We start from the raw sequence: 15,817 nt of genomic DNA, 5'->3' as shown, positions 1-15,817 counted from the left end.
ATTCCAATTTCCTTATCTTCTCCTTCATATTGTCTGTCTATCTACATTCTTCTCATTCTTCACTTATCACTCATCTTCCAGTCATACCTACTCCTACCTCCTTCACTTTCTTGACCTTCTTCTCTTTCCATTCCCTTCTCCGGTCTTATTCATCTTAACACGGAGGGTACTTCTAAGTAGAATTCTAAAACAGAGAGCTCCTGTAGTGTCCCACCAAACTATTAACCTCAGGATTTCATTGTATGCTAGCGGAATCATAGTGATATAACTGTATAATGTGAAAAAGCAGGAGACCATATGGCCCTCCACATATTACTCTCATCACAATTCACCACTGCCAGGCAGGCTGTACTCAACAACATCTGGAGGGTCACATGTTTGCCAGCCTGCTATACAGAACAAACAAAAACTACTCAGCAGCTGGATGGATCTAAAAGGCTGAAATCCTACATGTGTGTGTAGCTCCACATGTGAAGTTCCATGTCCTTCCAATGCCTGTCAGCTGTCAAATCCTGTGAGAGGTCCCTTCTGCTCTTTCTTACCAGTGAGGAGGAGATAATGAAGGAGGTGATTCAGTCCATAGAGAAGCAGCTAGTCTCAGCTCAGTTGGGGTGGGGGAGAAATGAGGGTGCACTCTCAAACAGAGTGCACTTACTTGCCTTTTCCTTCCCTTAAGAGCTCATGGTCTGAATCGCCTTCCCTTCTTTCCACTTCCCACTTGGTAAGGGAATTTAGCAGCCCCTTCCAAGCCTTGGTAACTGGTAGTTGAACATTTGTTGATGGAGTGCAAGGGCAAGAGACTCTGTGACCCATCCAAAAATGCACTTATGTGCCCATAAGCTATATTTATGCTGGCGCAAATCACTAACAGCAAATTGCCAGTTTTACCTAGCAGTGACTGGTGGTTTCCCTATCATAAAAGCTGTGAATCTGCTGTGGGTTTAATGGTGTTGTCCAAGATGCCAACATCCTTCTCCAAAACAGGAAAGTGCCTTTAAAGTTCAGACTTAGGACTTTATCACAATCGGCTTTTAAAAAACCAAAAAAAGTTTGATAACAACACCTATAGCAATACCTATCACACACAATGCCATCTTGTCATCACTACCTTGTCCTCCAAGTGTGGTTAGTTCCACTGACAAGGAAAACCTGTCAATAACCTCCCAATCGTGCTGATATAGAGCTATCCTTCAGGGGCCATAAGTCGCTCCTGCAACAGTTCCAGGACTGGGCAGCCACACAGTGTCAGTATCTCCTCTCTCCCCACTCTTCCTCCCTTTTGCTATTCCAGAACAGCCTTTCTTATTTTGTTTTTACATTTTTTCCCATTAAACTCTATTTGCATAACTCCAGAATTGTGGGGGTTTGTTTTTGTTTTTTAAAAAGTCATGAAAGGCACAATTTGTAGAGCATAGGTAAGGGAGGTGGGGTTAAAGAAAAGAGTGAAAGAGGATGAGGGGAAACAATAGCCGGGTGATGCTGATGAAGGGACATGTGATAGGGAGTGCTCTTAAACTGGTATATATGCACTTCTCTTCATTAACACAATCATGGCAAGAACGGAAATGGTATGATAAACTCCTAAGACCCTGAGTGAATTCACAGACACAGGGGGAGATGAGAGTCACGAGCTGCCATGGTTTTTACCTTCTGTTATTATCCTGTTCTGACTATAAGGCACCACAAACCCAATCAAGGATGCCAACTGCCTACTACTTAAGCAATTTCAGTTTTGCATTTAATTCTCACAGCAATAGAACAGTATTTGTCACAGGCTCAGTTCCAACAGTAGCTGGAGAAAAATATTCTCACAACTGCAGTCTGGAACAGATGTTTAACATCACTGAACAGAATGACTCTAGGATTCACACAGGGAAAGAATACCCTTCCTCCAACACTCAAACTTCACATGCCAATGCGTTTCCAGAACTACCAGCAAGGGAATGAGCCCTTTTGTGGTCAGAGAGCAATGAGAAATCTCTGTCCTTTGGTTAACATCGCCTCCTGGCCTGGGCTACCAAGTGTGCTGAGTGCAGATTGAGGTGCAATGCTACTTCCAATGCTTCTATAAGGCCGTGTCTCATAGTGGGATGTAAACGGAAGCAACCTTAGTTGACTGCAGAAACAGAGACAATCTTTTGTGGACGCAGTGGCTTTTGTGGATGTACAAAAGCTTCCATGAGCTTTGCTTATTCCAGGGAGGGAAACGGGCCATAAGTGTTAAGCCTTCCAACCCAACATCAATCTCACTTTTGAAGTGCTATTAGATTTCCTGAGCCATCACATCACCAGTCAGGCCTGCTAAGCCCTTTGCTCCCTCACTGCAGAGGCGGTTTCGAAGCAAAGGGTTTGGTCATCCCTTCCTGCATTGAACCTGAATTGCAGCCAGAACTTTCATATTATTGCACTTCATAAGCAACATTGTTTTGGCCACATTGTGACTTTTTGCTGCCCTGGAAGATTTAGTTAAATAATAAGGATTACCTTGTGGGCCCAATGCCAGTTATTCATTTGCCTCTTTCCAAATGTGCTTTTTAAATCTTGTGCTAGGGATTTTTTTAAAAAATAATAATATTTTTATTAAAACAATCATAGTAACATAATAGTACATGCATAAAGATAAAAAAAACAATTTCCTCTATATCTAAAAAGCATACATGGCAAAATCCAAAGAGAATAACTACCAAAAGCAAAAGCAAAATAAAAATAAAAATTGGCGTGTCTTTGCATTTACTGTGGGAATGTTCCCTGATATAGGATCAGTCTGCCTTCTTCACAGGGTCACAACAGGACAAATTCTGACCTCTCATATATACTTTGGTCTCCAGAGAATTACTTTAATTTTAACCAGACATTTCTCATCTTCTTACAACTTTCCTTCTGTTTAGTCTCCATTTTACAGTCCAGTAGCATTCTTGTTTCTTTATTACTATAGATGACTGATTCTTCTTAAAGTGTTCATGGTAATTTTCACTTGCCTGGCAAGATCTATTTAGAGCCAGAGGCTTTAGGGCAGGGTCTACTCTTTAGTGGTCCCAATTTAGCATTCTGTATTTGCTCCATTCTAAAATATTAAAATGCTTCTGCTAAGGCTTGTTCAGTGGCTGTAAAAGATTTTTTTTAAACAATCTGCTGGTATTTTTGCTTCTGCCCTTTTTGCCTTTGGTCAACCACAGGAAAGTGGTCCCAAGAATTTCCCAGAAACTGAGTTTGACCCTTGGGCTGAAAAATGTCTTCTACACTATTCATTCCCACAGCAAAGTCTTCATATTTATTTATTTATTTATTTAGACCTTTAGCAGCAGGAATGCAACATTAGAAATGAATTCATTCAATCAATCAAGGAAGCCGTGACGGTCCTGAGTTTGCAAGACCTGAGAAGGTTTTGTCAACCAGGGCTCTTGGAATTCTCAAATAAAGTAAAAACCTACACAAGCCTGCATTTCATTTTCAAATAGCAACTCCCAAAACAAGCATCATAGGCTGCTGCCAGACTGCAAAACTAATGCAGTTTGACAACACTTTAACTGCCATGGCTCAATACTATGGAATTCTGGAATTTGTAGTTTCTTGTGACACCAGACACCTCAGAAAGAGAATAAATATCTCACAAAACTACAAATTCCAGAATTCCACAGCACTGAGCCATGGAATTTAAAGCAGTGTCAAATATAAATTCTGCAGTGTAGATGTAGCCACGTATAGCTATAGGATGCAATTAAACCCGTTACTTTCTTAGATTTTACTACCGGGTTCTTAAAGCTATTTTTTACATTTTAAGTATGCTCCCCAAAATATAATTTGTCCTTATGCATGAGTGAAAGACAAAACACAAGGGGCTAAGGTTGTTCACGGGTCACTATGCTAGACATTCATGGAGTGGAAAATATGCATTTGCAACCATGTCAGGTACAAAGAGGTCCTAAGGAATATCTTCTCCTGGAGGCAACTTTGCTTATGATCCAAAGACAGAACAGCAGTGGCTCACCTTGCATGCCTTGTGGGGCCATTTAATAATTAATTAACAAATTAATTATTGTATTTGAGTATAAAGGCTACTGAATTTCAGTGGTAAAACAAGTTACACGGAGTGCATGTGCATTATCTATCCATCTTCCAAACTGTCACTTACTTAAACCGGTACAGGTCATTTACATAATATGAAAAGCCCTGCCCCAATATTTTGCCATTTAAATGTTGGTGTTTTTTGTACCCAAATTCAAGCTATGAAGTGGGGATTGGTTTTGATTTGGAATATTGCATACACTGACCTAGACAGAAGCCCCACTGAACACAATACTCTGAAATAAATAAAGCAGGGGTGGACAAACTAACCCTACTGGGAAGGGCAATATTATATCCCTTCCTCTCCGCTCCCTCTGCTATTTGAGTATTAACTACGTTTGCACTTTAAACTCAGTTTGCATCAGTGAAAATAAGCTGAAGACAAAGCAGAAAAAGTGGGACGAGGAGAGAATAACTGGGACATTTTAAAAGCAGCTGGAAATGACAGAGGAGTAACCAGGACTATCCTTGATAAATTGGGACAGTCGGAGGATATGCTTGGCTTGAGCCAACATGGTCTGTAAGTTTGAGTGTTGAGCCATGACTCTGTGAGACCAAGGTTCAAATCCCTTCTTAGCCCTGGAAATCCACTGGGTGACTTTGGGTAAGTCACTTTCTCACCCTAAAAGAAAGACAATGGCAAACCTTGGGATTAATCTGGCCAAGAAAACCTTATGATAGGGTTGCCATAAATCAGATTTAACATGAAAGTACATAACAACAAAAAATAAGTCAGTTTAAAATAAAAGCAAGAAAAATGTGTTTCTTTGAATCCACTGCACATCCATATTCAAATATCTTAGGTTCAACTGGAGGACACAGAATCTGTCACCTTCACTTTCTCCCACATTCAAATTACTGCTTCATCGTGAAGTCAAAGTCAACTTGGAGGCAGCTAACATCAAGAGCTATTTTCTATCAAATGGATGAAGAAATTTGGAGAACGTGGTCAGTAAATTCTTACCATCTGCATTAGCTAAATACTCTAAGTACAGGATATTCCTAGCATGGACAAGATCACCTGCCCTTATGTTTAAAGATAAGGAACCAGGGAAAAGATAAGAAATGAGGGGTAAAAAAAATAAGTGACAAACCTAATACAGCACCACAAACACATTTACTGTATTAATGCACAGGAATTTAAAGACAAAGCCTCTGCTTAGCTACACAAATCAGTTTCATTTATTCCAACATGCAATTTTTAAAAATCTTTCATTCTTCCTATGGAGTTTATTAAGAAATTTGCAAATACTGGAAGTTAAAAAAAAGAACCCAACAAAATTCTCAGTTGCAACTTCTCAAAGTGTACAAAAGCCATCACACTCATTTTGTTGCTCTCCAGAGTTGAATCATATTTTGGTCCTAGGTTCAGAGTCTATCAGGTTAAATGATGACAATTTTTAATGTTGATTTAAAAAAAAAAGTCTTACCTCTTTCCAGTGGCTTCAAGGCAATGTACATGGTTCTTCCCTTTGCTACTTTATATTCACAACAACTCGGCAAGATAAGTCAGAGCCCGATGTCACCCGACAGGTATTGTGCTTCTGTATAAATTAGAATCTAGATTTCCTATATCCTCTCAGCTCATAACTGCTACACCACACAGTGCGGCTTCTAGCTGGCTGCACACAGCTTTGCAGATCAGAAGGAAAAGCTGATCGGTCCACTAGTGTAGCCTGAAGGGAAATCCAGCAAAGTACTCTCCCAGACCCACCTAAATATTCTGAAGGCACCAGATCCTATCTTATCTTGGAAGCTAATCAGGGTCAGGTCTGACTAGTTATTTGCATGAAGGACTACCAAGAAATATCAGGTGCTTCTGTTTCAGAAGACAGCAACAGCAGACCACCCTTCTTGTTATTGTTGTTGTGTACCTTCAGGTAGTTTCTGGCTTACAGTGACCCTAAGGCAACCCTACTATGGGGTTTTCTTGGCAAGATTTGTTCATGGGGCTTGCCTTTGCCATCTTCTGAGTCTGAGAGAATGTGACTTGGCCAAGGTCACCCAGTGGGCTTACATGGCTGAGCTGGAATTCAAACCCTGGTCTCTAGAGTCATAGTCCAGTGCTCAAAGACTGGCTCTCTACCAGTGTGTTCCCTGCCTAAGAAAAAAAACTATGAAATTTATGGGGTTGCCATATGATGACAGGCAACCTAAAGGCCTATGTTCACACTCATCCAGTAAGGAACTTAGCATGGCTGGCAGCAAAATGGGCATCTACTGAGTAAGTATTCATAGAATTGGGCTGCACAGGACTGGGCTACATGTCCACTACAAACAACTCAAAGACACATCAGAATACATAAACGATAACCATCGGCATAGGCAAACCCTTCCGCTTGATCCAAACTCTGACTTCTGAGTTTGGTATTTGATGCATTTCTCAACAAAACAAGGAAGAGATGACAATCATATATATATATATATATAAAAATTTAGGACCAAATTATTATGTTAACGGGGTGCTTCCTCTAGCCTCCTTAGCACAAAGCATGGGTTGTTGTTTTTTTACCCCAAAGAAAAAACTCATGTAGTGTGGTAATGGGAAATCTAGGGGCCCATTCACATTACACAGTTACAGTGCAATGATTTCACTTTAACTGACTATAGATGTGTAGTCTAAAAAGGCGCTAGGTCAGGAATGCAGCACAGAGAGAAGGAGTAAGCCCTTTCCATTTAGGATGCATTCTCAGCAAATAACAACTCCTCTCTCTCCATAAAGAGACTAGCTATTGCAAAAATTTTCTAGATATCTCCAGCAGCAGCACCACACACATAAATACACACTGCTTCTGCTGTTTGTCAAGAAGAAAATAGGCACGGTGCTAAGTACGCAGTGGAAATAACATAGAACAATTGTAAGATGCAGTTGATTTCTTAGAAATCCTGTAAATTTATTTGTAGAACTTCCTTACATGTAGATCTGGGACAGAGCTTGGAAATATTCCTTCTTTAGACTACAAAGCCCAGAATCATACAAAGCCCAGGATAGTCAGTGGCCATTCTAGCTGGGAGATCCTGAGAGACTTCGGTCCAAATAAAGTAAAGAGTCAATGGCACTTACATAAGTGTTACATGACTAAGGTCCTAGACACACTGCAGAAATAATACACTTTGAGACCGCTTTAGCTGCTCTGGCTCAGTGCTAGGGAATCCTGGGGATTGTAGTTGATTGTGACACCAGAGCTCTTTCTGACAGAAAAGGCTAAATAATCTCACAAAACTACAGGTCCCAGGGTCCCCTAGCACTGAGCCAGGGCAGTTAAAGTGGTCTCAAACTGGATCATTTCTGCAGTGTGTTTTGGCACTCTGTTCCCATTGATTCAATGAGTTTATGCTAGTTGGGACTAAGATTTGCGTTTAGGCTTCCTCATAATTTGGCCAAATTCTGGTGCAGAACTGCTGAGTAAGATCCTTTTGAAAGAAATGCACATAGAGCATCTAACAGAAAAACTGAACAGTTAAATTCTCTTCCGTCTACAAAACAGACAAAAAATAGCAAACATGCCTGCAGTCTTTTTCTTTAACATCCCACTTAGTTCCTCCCAGACTAAGAAGAATGCTTTTTGTTTTTTGCCAAAGCCTCTTCTTGTAATTAATTACTTCCCAACACTTTTGCTGACAAACTGGACCACGTAGTCAGCAAAGCAAGGTGGCCAACGTGCCTTCATGCCAATCCCATTGCAAGAAAGAGGGCCAAAGGCTGCAGAAACAGGATTTCGCACTAATGGGTTACAGCAACTCTTCCAATGCTAGGAAAAATAACAAAAGACAAAAATCCACCATACTGAATTTCTGAATTTTTTCTATTCTCCACCAATGAAGTTGCTGCAAGGGGGGGGGGGGGGGATCTGCCTGAGCCTGCATTTTTGTACTTTGCAACAACATTTATTTCTATATTTCGGGATTTATGAGACAGCTCCCCTCATCTCTACTATATACAGCAAAATGTGAAAAAAACACAGTACAATGAAATGATAAGAAAAACTATCAAATTAGATGTCGAAATACAATTGTTAGTCCCAGCTAAAATCAACGGAACGTACACAGGTGCTGCCTTAACAATGTTTGGTTCATGGATCTATTTTAGTTGGGGCTAACAACTGGATTTCGGCAGGAATTAACAATTATACCCAGGGTGCATCTACACTGCAGAAGTAATGCAGTCTGGCATCACTTTAACTGCCATGACTCCATCTTACAGAATATTGGGATTTGTAATTTTGTGAAGTGCCATCTCTCTTTGGCAGAGACGGTTAAAGACCTTGTAAAACTACAAATCTCAGGAGTCCATAGTGTGGTGCCACGGCCTCTTAAAGTGGTGTCAAACTGCATCATTTCTACAGTGCAGATGAACCCCAGGCAGTATCATTACAACTGCTGTCAGTTTCTCTATCTTTGCTTAACCTAATAGTCTAAGCTGCATCTAGAGATAGTTATCTTCCAACAGACCTACTTGAACCCAAGGGGGCAAGCTAGTTGTTGCTAAAGTTGCAGGGGATTCAGTGAGTTTACCTGAAGTATGACCAAGGCTCATTCCAGCGCCAACATGGGCCTGATTCCCACTACCTTTTAGACCAGCTCGCAATGATGATGATGATGATGATGATGATGATGATGATGATGGTTATGAAATAATCTGCAGCCAAGGGAAGGTCTACAACTTTGGTTAAAAACACACATGGAATAACGAAGGGAAGGTGTTAATGAAAACAAACACGAAGTTCATCAGTTTGAAAGGAACCAATCTGCATCCGGTGCAGCAGTTACAGCCCTGTCCAACATACTGTACTAAAGAATATACGCAGGCCATAGTATACTCACGCTTGGAAGGAAATCGACCTGGGTTCCTTCCTTAAAAATATTGTTTGGAAAGGTAGGGCAAAACTCTGTAGCATGAAAGGGATCTGAAGGAGTTTCTATTGATTTCTCCCCTTGCAGATCTCAAGCCTTGGTCTCTAAAGAGCAGCAGGAACCACCAGCAGCTTTGGAAACTGCTTAGGCCAAAGCTCAAGAGCTTCCAGTCTAAAGTGGTTTCATGCCATATACTTTTTGGGTTTTTTGGCCTTGAGTCCCACTGAAAAAAAAAGGCAGGACAGAAATTAAATAACTAGAAAGAGGGAAAGGAAGAGAAAAGAAAAGAAAAGGAGTTTCCTATAGTGACCAGAATTCTGAAGCAGTAAACTAAAGACTTTTTTCCAGGAGATTCCCCTATCACTCTTCCATCCTAGAAATATTTTATCAGCCTCCTTTCTCCCTTACTTTTCAAAGTACTGTATGGTTGTTTTTTTTACTCTTCTCCAGTCCTCTGATATAACAGGATCTCTGGTTCAAACCACACTGCAGAAATTATCCTCTTTGAGATTATTTTAAGTGCCCTGGCTCAGTGCTAAGCAATCCTGGGAATTGTAGCTTATTGTGGCACCAATCTGGCAGAGAAGGATAAATGTTTCACCAAACCACAGTTTCCAGAATTCCCCAGCACTGACCCAGGGCAGTTAAAGAGGTCTCAAACAGGATTATTTCTGGAGTGGAGTTTATCACACAGGAGGAATTTCTCTTAATTTTGAATGAAAAGAAAGTGGGGCCAGAACACATTCACGTGAATTCGCTAGTTCATCAAATTTGCGTGAATTCAAATTGCATTCGAACTGACTTCCCATTGCCCAAAATAGCTTGCCATTGCCCAAAATTGTGGTAGTCTATCACACAATAACATTAAACCCCATGATTGCATTCGGCTTGCCCTTGGATGATACTTCCAATTTCCCTTGTCTGACAACGTCCAGTGTGTTTTGGACCTCTGTGTACAGATCCCAGCTGGCATCCTAGGAGCAAGTCACTCAGCAAGCCTTTTTGCTAGTCCTATACTTACAGATGCCATGGACATGGCCTCTGAGCATGTGCAGGGTGCCTCCCTTCTCTCAAAGGTCCACCAGAGCTGGCACCAAAGCAATCCAAGAACTGCAGGTCTGAGTTTCCCATAGATTAATGCAGAGTTTCCTCAGGGAGGCTCTGCCCCAGGCATCTCCCAGACCCTTCCACTTTTATTGTTATCTGGAGACCAGGGTTCGAATCCTGAGCAGCCACCAGACCCACTGGGAGACTTTGGGCCAAGTCACACTCTCTCAGCCTCAGAGGATGGCCATATGCCAACCCCCCCTTGAAGGAAACTGGCCAAGAAAACCCCATAATAGGGTTCCCTTTAATGTCACCATAGGTTGGAAAGGACTTGAAGATGCACAACCGCCACCAACAAATACATCTACCTATCTATATAGTATATATCTATCGATGTCTATAGATGTCGATAGACTCTGTCTCTATATCTGTAGGTAGATATAGATATAGACAGATAGGTAGAAAGATAGATGTATACAGATATATCTGTAGATAGGATAGAGATAGATAGATAGATAGATAGATAGATAGATAGATAGATAGATAGATAGATAGGTATAGATATAGATAGGATATATATATATATAGAGAGAGAGAGAGATCTATATAGATATACAGGATAGATAGATAGATAGATAGAGGTAAATAGATAGACAGATAGAGAGATAGAGGTAGATCTATATTGATAATTCTACAGATAGATAGATAGATAGATAGAGGTAGATCTATATTGATAATTCTATAGATAGATAGATAGATAGATAGATAGATAGATAGATAGATAGATAGATAGATTTCTATAGATAGGATAGAGATAGATAGATATTTCGATAGATAGATAGAGATATTTCGATAGATAGATAGATAGAGAGAGAGAGATATATAGGTCTATATAGATATATCAACAGATAGGATTGATTGATTGATTGATATATAGATCTATTTAGATATAGATTAGATATCTGCCTGGATATCTCTATATAGATGTGTGGAGAGAGAGGGGGGAGAGGGAGAGGGAGAGGGATGAGCTAGGCCTGGCTCTGTGTGGGTGGGGAAGGAGGGCCCTCCTGGGCCTGGCCTCTCAGGGGCTGAGGGGGGAGAGGTCCCTGGGACTAGCCCGGGGAGGCTGGGGAAAGCTGGCTGCCCAGGGGAGTCCTCCTTTTCCCAGGACCCGTCCTCCATTCCAACCTTCTGCCAGGAGGAATGCCACAAGGGCCCTTCCTTTGGAGCAGGACCAAGCAGCCTGCCTTCACATTGATATGCAAGGTGACCCAAAAGGGGGGGGGGAGTGTCCTCCTTTTCCCAGGACCCGTCCTCCATTCCAGCCTCCTGCCCACCTTTCCCACACGGGGGTCCTCCATTTGGCCCTGCCTGGTCCTCCTTGGCGGGGGAGGGCACCCCATGAAGAGGAACTACAGCTCCCTCCCCTTCTCCTCCCTTTCCTTACCTCTCAGGTCCTCCCTTTAGAGCAGCAGGGTCTTGAGCTTGCATTGCCTCGTGTCCTCCTCTTTTGGTCTTGCATGCCCTCCATTTGGCGGTGCTTGGTCCTCCTTGGCTGGGGATGATGGGCACTGCAATCCCCTTCCACCTCTGGAGGGCCACAGGGTCCTCCTAGTGTCCCCCTGGATGCCATTCCTCTCCTTTAAAAGAGTGGGATCTCTATTGCTGGGTGCCTTCATGCTGCCCTTTCTTTTCAGCTTTTCTCTGAAACAAATCAGGGCAGCTTGCAAACTATATATGAGACACTCCCTTGCCTCCAGGTAAGTCAGCTTGCAATTTATGATGATGACTTTAAGACAACCCTATCCTGGCAAGTTTCTTCAGAGTTTGGCCATTGCTCTCCTCGGAGGCTGAGAGAGTGTGACTTGCCCAGTGGATGATGAGCTAGGATTCGAACCCTGCTCTCCAAAGTCTGCCTTTACTGAGCTGCATCCCCTCCCCACCCAAAAAGAAAGAGACTCCAAGTAGCCAAGGAAATAGAAGAAGTTTTGGGGAAACATGCACCTGGGCACCAAGGGGAGGACAAAATAATAATCATCATCATCATCTATCATCATCATCATCATTGCTTGTTGGAAGAAATAATAATAATAATAATAATCTATCATCATTTTCTATTATTATCATCTATCAGCAGCAGCAGCAGCATTGCTTGTTGGAAAATAATAATAATAATAATCTATCATCATCTATCTTCTATCATCATCATCAGCATCATCCATCTATCCATCATCTATCATCATCACCTGTCATCACCTGTAATCATCAATCATCATCATCTATCTTCATCATCATCGTTGTTTGTTGGAAGAAACTCACCTTAGCTCCAGTCTGAGGGAGAGTGAGGTGCCATCCTCAGGCGGCAGATATTGTGGGGACGGTGCTGGAGGGCCAAGCTGTGTTGCTTGCCTTGTGTCCTCAGGTGAGGCAGAGGAGGCACTGCCTGGTCCACAATGCTGGAGGAAGGCTTTTAAACCTCCATTCCTCTTCTTTCTGTCCTTTGCCTCAGGCAGCAAAATGCCTTGGACACCCTCCTCCCTCCCTCCCTACTCATGCCCACAAAGATGCACAGGCACAGCACACACCCTGTGCAATTTCTTTGCCTGCAGAAAGTCCTGGGTTCAGTCTAGGACATCCCTGCAGGGATGTTTCAGAGGGAGAAAGCCTGGAGAGCCACCCCTAGGCAGTGTGTGTGTGTGTGTGTGTGTGTGTGTGTGTGTGTTTTGTTTTTCTGATGTTCTGAGCTGCTCTGATCTTTCAGGACTCTCCCTTGCCATGAGGCGCAGTGAGACAGCTACCCCTGCAGATCATGGTTCCTGCAAAAAGAGCAGCCCAGGATTGTTTTCTCACCACTTTGCTCAGTCTGGAGAAGCGCTTCTAAAAGCCTGGCAGTGTGGACTCTGTGCGTATTTGTCTGTGTGTGTTTTTCTGAACTGCTCTGATCTCCAGAACTATCCTTTACCATGAGGCAGAGCGAGGAACTACCTCTGCAGATCCTGGTTATTGTCAAAGTATTGTTTTCTTATCACTGTGTTTTTACCATCAGGGACATGGAAGAGGTCCTTGTGCAATGTTTGTGCCCATGTACCCCCCACACAAGCGCACATGCCAGATGGACCAAGGGTAAAAGGACTACGGAAGGCATGTTTCAGAAGAGATTGAGAAAGGGAAGCACACTCTGTTCACCTTGCACAACTCAGCATCCATGAGACGGAGGATATGTCCAACTCTGCTGGCTGCTTTTAACACTGCTGGAGCTGCTGTCTGTTTGGCAGAGCAAGGTGAGAGCAGCATCCCACTAGGGATGCCAAGGGGGCTGCAGTGGCTTCTTTGGCAGCAGATCGTGTAGATCATGTTTTGGTCTGTGTTGCATTGTGTTGTTTTAAAAGGGGTGTGTGTATCCAGAATGGTACTCCCACCACCTTCACTTTTTCGGTTGCCAAACAGGCAGCAGTTCCAACAATGATAAAAGTAGCCAGTGAACTCTGAGCATGGATAACAGAAGTTCCTCTGAATAGTATTATCTGACTTAACCTTACGTTCAGATAGGTTCTCACCTACTGCTCCATTCAGAATTTCCCAAATGGTTCTGCTCTGCCCTGCAAAATTATTATTATTATTATTATTATTATTATTATTATTATTATTATTATTACTATTATTTACTTGTCCCAAGACTGGGACCTAGAGCAGCTCATAACATTAAATTAATATTAATATTAAAATAGATTACCTGTCAAAAGTATCCTCTGTTTTGTGGATGCTGAGCCATGTGAAATAAACAAAGCGTACTTTTATAGTTTTCTGTGGGTTTTTCGGGCTATGTGGCCGTGTTCCAGAAGAGTTCATTCCTTCTAAACTCTTCTAGAACATGGCCACATAGGCCAAAAAACCCACAAAAAACTATGGATGCCGCCATGAAAACTTTCAACTTCACAGAGTGTATTTTTCTTTCCCAGTACTACATCTAACATTTCCTTTCATGTATCTTTATAAACAGGCTTCCTTTTCCACCATGAGGCTGTTCTCTCCTGAAGAAAGGTAGATCCCTCCTTTTCTTTATTGTAAGCTGATAAATGTCCAAGTTTACAGACACTAAACTGAGGCTTGAGGTATCATAGCAGGAAGGAGGGGGCAGTTAACTCAGGTCCAAAACACACTGCAGAAATAATCCGGTTTGAGACCACTTTCATAGAATCATAGAGTTGGAAGAGACCACAAGGGCCATCCAGTCCAACCCCATTCTGCCATGCAGGAACTCTCAATCAAAGCATCCCTGACAGATGGCCATCCAGCCTCTGTTTAAAGACCTCTAAGGAAGGAGACTCCATTACACTCTGAGGGAGTGTGTTCCATTGTGGAAGAGCCCTTACTGTCAGGAAGTTCTTCCTAATGTTGAGGTGGAATCTCTTTTCCTGGAGCTTGCATCCATTGCTCCGGGTCCTAGTCTCTGAAGCAGCAGAAAACAAGCTAGCTCCCCCCTCAATATGACATCCCTTCAAATATTTAAACAGGGCTATCATATCACCTCTTAACCTTCTCTTCTCCAGGCTAAACATCCCCAGCTCCCTAAGTCGTTCCTCATTGGACATAGTTTCCAGACCCTTCACCATTTTGGTTGCCCTCCTTTGGACACGCTCTAGTTTCTCAACATCCTTTCTAAATTGTGGTGCCCAGAACTGGACACAATATTCGAGGTGGAGCCTGACTAAAGCAGAACAGACTGGAACTATTACTTCCCGTGATCTAGACACTATTCTTCTATTGACACAGCCTAAAATTGCTTTGGCCTTGTTAGCTGCCACATCCCACTGTTCACTCATGTTCAACTTATGGTCTACTTGGACTCCCAGATCCCTTTCACACGTAGTCCCGTTCAGCCAGGTGTCACCCATCCTATATCTGTTAATTTCATTTTTCCACCCTAAGTGCAGTACCTTACATTTCTCCGTGTTGAAATTCATTTTGTTAGCTTTGGCCCAGCTTTCTAATATATTAAGGTCATTAATTTAACTGCCCTAGTTCAATGCTAGGGAATTCTGAGAACTGTAGTTTTGTGAGACATTTAGCCTTCTCAGTCAGAGAGCTCTGGTGCTACAATAAACTATAATTCCCCGGATTCCCTAGCAGTGAGCCCAGGCAGTCTCAAACTAGATTGTTTCTGAAATGCGTTTTGGACCTCAGTACATAAACCTCATGCTTATCAAAATCTGTATCAAAACCTGGTATGTATCAAAACCTGGATTCATTGTTTCCAAAGTGCTGCTGAAGAGAATGAGACAGAAAAAAACATTTGATCACATTCCCACTCTGCTCTTATAAATAATGGAAATAAGTCACTCCCCTCTTTTTTATTATCCTAATGTGGAAATGTGGATAAAATGTTCTGATCTTCAGGGTCATCCCCATCACGAGGCACAGTGAAGCAGCCAACTCAGGCTGCAGATTATAGGTATTATGAAAGGGGGCTGCTATCAGTGACAAGGAAGAAGTACCTGTAAAATGTTAACAAAATAACTTGGCTTTGGTTGCTGGGATGGCTTAGGGAGGTGCCACCACTTTGTCTTGGTTGGAAAAATGTCTCGGGTCGGTCCTGTGAATCACAGTGTCCCAAGATACCAACTTCTTCACTACTGGGTTTTATTTGGCTGTGCTTCGACAGCATTGGAAAATGACTAATGTGTCTTTGTAATCTTTACTCTTTTGGCATATGTATGAACAGGAGCACAGTGAAGGCAAATATCATCTGAAGGTGCTTTTAGGTGAAGCTTTTGTTACCTAACCATTTTCACAAAATTGTTTCATAGAATTTTTGGGGAGACAGAAGATGCTGGCTTCTACTTCAAACTCT

The 15,817-nt window shown here is 42.2% G+C and overlaps 1 protein-coding gene and 1 long non-coding RNA gene across 6 annotated transcripts in view; one reads left to right on the top strand and one right to left on the bottom strand.

The window, feature by feature from the left end:
• Positions 1-9,112, bottom strand: part of KCNS3 (potassium voltage-gated channel modifier subfamily S member 3) — a 58,041-nt gene extending 48,929 nt beyond the window's left edge. For 3 of the 5 annotated variants that reach the window (XR_016271779.1, XM_089477832.1, XM_089477837.1), the window contains exons 1-2: positions 8,581-8,666; positions 2,485-2,546 (exon numbers count right to left, since the gene is read on the bottom strand). The gene's annotated coding sequence lies outside the window, so the exon portion shown is untranslated. Of the gene's footprint in view, positions 1-2,484; positions 2,547-5,495; positions 5,630-8,580; positions 8,667-8,889 lie in introns of those variants that run through there. The other 2 variants (XM_089477834.1, XM_089477833.1) reach the window with 2 other exon arrangements.
• Positions 9,113-12,736: 3,624 nt separating this feature from the next.
• LOC149305213 (uncharacterized) lies at positions 12,737-14,005 on the top strand. Its single transcript, XR_016271766.1, has 3 exons — positions 12,737-12,868; positions 13,013-13,247; positions 13,967-14,005. It is a non-coding gene; the product is annotated as an uncharacterized LOC149305213 (long non-coding RNA).
• Positions 14,006-15,817: the final 1,812 nt, after the last annotated feature.

Source organism: Sceloporus occidentalis, unplaced genomic scaffold, assembly GCF_023333645.1.
Source record: "Sceloporus occidentalis isolate IW3139 unplaced genomic scaffold, rSceOcc1.0.p SCAF_12, whole genome shotgun sequence".
In the NCBI taxonomy this organism is placed as follows: domain Eukaryota; kingdom Metazoa; phylum Chordata; class Lepidosauria; order Squamata; family Phrynosomatidae; genus Sceloporus; species Sceloporus occidentalis.
The sequence above is the reverse complement of the archived record's forward strand: the minus strand, read 5'-3'. Positions and strand labels throughout refer to the sequence as shown.